This window comes from Suncus etruscus, chromosome 16 (assembly GCF_024139225.1).
Source record: "Suncus etruscus isolate mSunEtr1 chromosome 16, mSunEtr1.pri.cur, whole genome shotgun sequence".
In the NCBI taxonomy this organism is placed as follows: Eukaryota; Metazoa; Chordata; class Mammalia; order Eulipotyphla; family Soricidae; genus Suncus; species Suncus etruscus.
In genome coordinates, this window is record NC_064863.1 from 31,286,503 (window position 1) to 31,293,039 (window position 6,537).

General features: G+C 33.6%; 1 non-coding gene across 1 annotated transcript; it reads right to left on the bottom strand.

Annotated features, from left to right (window-relative positions):
• Positions 1 to 5,578: 5,578 nt before the first annotated feature.
• LOC126032741 (small nucleolar RNA SNORA51) lies at positions 5,579 to 5,710 on the bottom strand. The gene has a single exon (XR_007503957.1). It is a non-coding gene; the product is annotated as a small nucleolar RNA SNORA51 (small nucleolar RNA).
• Positions 5,711 to 6,537: the final 827 nt, after the last annotated feature.

Here is a 6,537-nt window from a genome sequence, read left to right on the forward strand (position 1 = left end):
AACAGAAACTACCTTTTCACCTTCAGTATCGGCTCTTTAATATGCTAATTTTAGCCAGGGCCCTTCATTCTTTTCCCATTTTCTTTGATGTCAAAAATTTACACCCTGCATTCCAAACCTCAACCTTTAAAAGTCACCCAGCTCAAAAAATAAATTTGTCTTCGTCTTTTTAGACGCAGTTCCCATGCATTCTGTGTGGTCTCATTCATTTCTACAATATTGTTCCGTCTTTTCGCCATTTCGTGTACCCACTCTCTCCCCGTGAAGGTTTCCCGAACTCCATGAAGAGTCTGTTTGCAGGCGCTGACGTCTGCAACAGAATTGGCCCAGATGTCTGCAACAGAATTGGCCCACAACAATCTAAGTCACCTTCACTGGCCACACCTCTGTAGGATTAAAATTCTAAAAAGAAAGAAAGAAGAAAAATAAAAGATGAACCAACAAATGTCACAGAGTAATTTGGAAAAGGTACTTTCCCAAAGGGACCATACAACTCACCTCCTGTTTGTAAATCCTAGAAGAGATTTCCTCAAGGTATGACCCTCTGTAGCTTCAAAGACATCTAAAATGAATTACAAAATTCAACACTGATATTGAATCACAGGGGGAACTCAAATTATGCTTATGTGTGCTAATGTATAGTAATTATGTGTAGTAATTCGAAATTCTGTGTTTTTTAGAGGTTAAAAAAGACAACTAAGATTAAAGATGTGAGAATGCTCTGCCACAATAATACATAGTTATAGATACAGGTTGAGGGCACAGTTGCCAATGAGCAAGATTTATGAACCCAAAGATAGAATGAGTTCTTAAAGCTTTTGATCACACCAGAGGGACTCTACCACGCCCAGGCACACAGTGTGCATGTCAGTCATAGATTCTAGCTGTTAGTTAGAGGACAAACAATCTAGGAGGCAGTCAAGACCACTGCTTATGTTCATGGAGTCCAGATTCATACTCACTATCCCTAGAAAATATGGAGGTCTCACATTATTTCTTATTCATTTGGAGTTGAAGGGCAAGAATTATCTCTAAAGTTCTGAATATTTACCAAAAAAAAAAAGAAAAGGAGCATGATAAAAATTATTTTGAATGCACTCTGAAATATAGTGAGCAAATTGAATTTGAACTTTTAAATTGATTTCTCAACTTTTCTCCATCACGACCCTGCCTACGGCCAAATACTGAGATTAAGGTGGATATTAAAACAATTGTGAAGTTAAAAAAAGTATTTTTGCCCAAATCAATTCAAAGAATGAGGCAAGAAGAAGCTGCATAGAACATGGATACTATGACTATTATTTGACAATATTCAAATATATTTTCTTACTATATATGATCAGGAAATATGGGTGTCAAGTTAAATATATTTTTAATGGCAGAAAGTCAGAAATTAAGACAAAATCACTAGAATTGTGAATGTGAAAGCAAATTACAAATTGGCACATTTTGAAATATATTGATTTTTCATTTTAAGTATCCTAAATTTAAAAGTCAGTGATAAAATATATCTAATAAAATAATTCAAATTCCAAAGACTAGTATTTGAGGTACAATGTATGGTTCAATTTGAGGGGTCTTTTATTAAGCATAAAGTCAGAATATGCAGGTAGAAATTCGACATTCTCTTTTTCTTCATGCCTCTTTCTCTCACTTTATGACTCTTCTCTTTCTCACACACACACACACACACGTGTACACACATGCATGCTCACACATATGAAGATATAACAAGAGAGAAATATACTGTTCTATAGTAGCTACTATTTTGGTATAAATTATTAGAGATGAAAATCATTCTCTAATCTGCATCATACATTTATTTTGCACAGGACTGTGAGACTATGAAATTATGTTTTCCTCTCAGTGGTATTAGCACTACTAAGCTGTTCCAAACTTTTTCTTGTCCCCACCACTTTTTTTTTTTTTTTTACATTGGGCCACACCTGGCAGTGCTCCGGGGTTACTCATGGCTCTGCACTCAGAAATCACTCTTGGAAGACTCAGGGAACCATATGTGATGCTGAGATTGAACCTGGGTCAGCAGTATGCAAAGCAGCACCCTTCCCACTTTGTTTTAGATCTGGCCCCAGTTGTTCCAAATGTTAATCAACATTGGTTTAGAATGAGTTTTCCAATCTGGAAACTCAAGCATTCATATTAGTATAGAGGATCAAAGACTTTCTCAGAAGAGGTTAATATTTATTTATTGACACTGAAGACTTGTCTGAGTAAATATTTTCTAGAAAAATATTTTAAACATTTTATTAAAATATTTTTTCATAAAAATAGATAACTAAAACTGAAAGCTTACTAAAATAAAATTTTTATTCTTTGTTTTCAATCCAATAAATTAGAGCTAAAACACTCTTAAATTAAAATTAAATATTTACTTTCTTGAACAACTTTATTAATATTCCCCCTTTATTAATATTTTAAGACTGCATTATTTTCCAAATCTTACTAAAGCACCATGATTAAAATATCTTCCATAGTTGAGTTTTAGATATAAGATCCCACCACTAGTGTTGCCAGGGTTTTCTGCCCTAAGGATTTCCCAGCCCCTTCCCAGTCTGCCATCTTGACAGGCACCTTTTTAAGTTCAGTTGTTAAAGTTCAGGTCTCATGACTTCAGTGTTGTTGATTCTGTGGTTTGGTATTTAGCTCCATCATTCCTTAACATCACTGAGGTGCATTAATTCCCTTGAACTCTGCCCATGTAGCTTCTTATCTTTCTCTTCTTCCTTTCTCCTCCACTCTATATATTTCATTAACTTCCCTATTCTCTTGGCCCACAAGTGATCTAGGCAACCTCACTTAAAATATTGCATTCTCTCACCCACTTATTCTAAATAATGCAAATAATTGATTTCACATTTATGATTTATCTTTCTTCTGTCTTACTTTGTTTAACAGAGTTTTTTTCAGTCCATCCGTGTTGCAGAAAATTGCATTAGTTCATCATTTCACCATTCTTTATAGTTGTGGAGTGTTCCATTACATGTATATCTTAATATATAAATAAATGCATATATAAATTATATAATATATAAGTTATATAATATATTTATTAATGTATATAAACATGTAAACATATATTTGATATGTATAACAAATCCTGATTATCTATTCATCTGTCATTGAACATCTCGTTTGATTCTAAATCTTAGCTATTGTAATGAGTGTGGGCACTAAAAATGTTGAACATTCATTCTTACAAATGAATGTTTTTTTCTGTCCTGGTAATAGATGGTCCAAGTGGAACTGTTGGGTCATATGGCAGCTCAGTTCTGAGTTGGCAGCAAGTCCTCCATACTGTTTTCCATAGGGTATGGGTCAGACAAAATTCTCATGAGCATAGGATGATAATTCCTTTTTCATTTCATCCCATCTAGTCATATTTTATTCAGTATTTTAATTGTTTTTGATCCATGTGAATATTTTATATATACTCATATCAATTCTCTATCTAATGTGTTGAGTGCAACTATTTTCCCACATAGCTGTCTTTTAATTTTAGATTGTATCTCTTTACCATACAAAAAATCCTTAATTAATGTAGTTCCATTTTTAGTTTTCATTCTGTAGTCTTTGCCAGTGGCATCATAATATCGAATACTCCTTTGAGATCTAGGTCTTGGACCATTCTATGTATTTTCTTCAATGTACTTATTAGATTCAGATATGATCTTGAGGTGTTTAATCCACTTTGAGTTGAGTTTTGTGTAATTTCCAAGGTATGGCTCCAGCTTTCATTTCTTACAAGTGGTTATCCAATTCTCTCCATACAATATGTTGAAGAGGCTCTCTTTATTCTATTTCATACTCTCAGCTCCTTTGTCAAAAATTATTGAGCATACATATAAAATAAAGATTGTCCTTGAATGTTCTATTCTTAACCATTGTTCAGAGAGTTTGCTTTTATTCCAGTACCATACTGTTTCTTATTTTATTTCAGTATGGTTTTGGGTATCTAGAGTCTGTCATGATTCCGACAAATGTATTAGTTGATTTTTCTAGGTGCTTGAAGAGTTTTGTTTGAATGTATATAAGGACTTTATTGAAGTAGGTAAGATGGTCATTTTGACAGCATTGATTTTTTCAATCCTTAAGTATGAACAGTTTTTCCATTTCCTAAGGTCTTCTTTAATTTCTTTTCTAGGTGTTTTGAAATTTCCTTGATATAGTTCTCTCACCTCTTTTGTTAAGTTGATTCTCAGGTACTTAATGTTTTTGGACACTATTTTAAATGGAATAGACCCTTTGAACTCTTTCTCTACTTATTCATTATTTGTATATGGGAATATAAACTACTTCTGTGTATTTCTTTGTAGTTGAAAACTTTGCTTTATTGGTTTATTTTTTTTCTAGGAGATGTTTGGTGGACTCTTTAGAATCTTTAATGTATATAATCATGTAAATAGAGATCATTTGTCTTCTTTTATCCAAATTGAATCCTTTTGGTTTTCTTTTGCTTGCCTGATTGCTATTGTAAACTTCTAATACAAAGTTATATATAAGAGTGGATACATGGATGACCTTGCCTTGTGCCTTCTCTCAGAGAAAATATTTCAGTTTTCACCAATAAGAATAATACTGGATACAGTTTTTTTGTAGATAGTTACTACTATCTTGAGGAAGGATCTTTATACCCCTTTTTTACTGAGTTTTTTTTTTTCATCAATGTTCATCCGGAAGATTGTGCTTACATTTTCTTTTCTTTAGTGTCTCTGTCAGCTTTGGGTATCATAGCATTAGAGGTGATTCCTGTTTCTTTTACATTTTGGTAGTGCTTAAGGATTAGTGGCAGTAAATCTTCTCTGAAACTTTTATAAAACTCACCCATAACCCCATCTTGATCAGGAATTTTATTTTTGAGAAAATTCTTAGTTACTGTTTCAATTTTCTTGCTTGTGATTGGCCTGCTCAGCTTTCTACTTTTTCCTAATTTCAGTTTTGGGAGATTACAGTTTTAGGAAAATGTCCATTTTTTTTTAGGTTCTCCAACTTAACAGAGTAGAGTTGTTCATAGTAAACTCTCATATGTCATAGGTTTACAGGGGTTCTGTTGTGTTTTATTTTACTTCTGATGCAATTCATTCAACAACTTCTATTTTTCCTCAGATAAACAGTTTGTCTTTCTTCTTTATTCTTTTAAATAAACTGCTTACAGTTTCATTGATTTTTTGTCTTACTTTCTTGGTTTCTATATCGCTAATTTCTGCTCCATTTTTTATTTCTTTTTTTCAATTAGCCTCTGTATTCATGTTCTCCAGACATTTAAGATAAACATTTAAGTTGTTGATTTTATCTTTTTCTTTATATTTATCATTTTCTTTATAGCTATGAATTTCTCCCTAAGTACTGTTTCTTCTTTGATGCATAGATTTGGTAATTGGCTTCTTTATTATCATTAGTCCTAGGGATATTTTTATTTCTTCTTGATTTTGTCTTTGGTATGCTTTATTTAGTATCATATTGTTCAATCTTCAAGTGTTAAAGTTTCTTCACATCTTCTTTATGTGCTTGCTATCTATCTCTATGGCAATTTAGTCTGATAAGATGGTTGGTAAGATTCTCCCCCCACCCCATTCACACTACAGACCAGGCAAAGGGCCTGGTTGGAGGTGTATATGGGGAGCATTTACTGTACCTCCTCTTCTATATAGTCAGTGTAAAGAACACAGCCTGTGGTAATCATTGGGAGGCCTTATCTTCCCTTTTTTATTTTGATTTATACACACACACACATACACACACACACACATACACACACACACACACACACACACACACATATATATATATATATATATATATATATAAAACCCTTCACCAGTGCAACATTCTCATCACCAATATCCCAAGTGTCCTTCCTCCCCACCCCACACTGGCCTGTACTCTAGACAGGCTTTCTACTTCCCTCATTCAGTCACATTTTGTTATGATAGTACTCAGTGTAATTATTTCTGTGACTGCACTAAACAATCCCTGTGGTGAGCTTCATATTGGGAGCTGGAACCTCCAGTCCTCCTCTCTGAGAATCATTACACAAATGGTTTTCATTTTTCTCAAAATCCATAGATGAGTGAGACCATTCTGTGTTTATCTCCCTCCCTCTAAATTATTTCACTCAGCATAATAGATTCCATATATATTCATGTATAGGAAAATTTCATGACTTCATCTCTTCTGATGGCTACATAATATTCCATTGTATATATGTACCATAGTTTCTTTAGACATTCATCAATTGAGGGACATATAGGCTGTTTCCAGAGTATAGCTATTGTAAACAGTGCTGCAATGTATATAGGATTTTTGTATTGTATTTTTGTGTTCCTAGGATATATCCCTAGGAGTGGTATAGCTGGATCGTATGGGAGTTCAACTTCCAGCTTTTGGAGAAATCTCCATATACCTTTCCACAAAGGTTGGACTAGACGGCATTCCCACCAGCAATGAATAAGAGTTTCTTTCTCTTCATATCCCTGCCAACACCGATTGTTCGCATTCTTTCTATTGTGTGCCAATCTC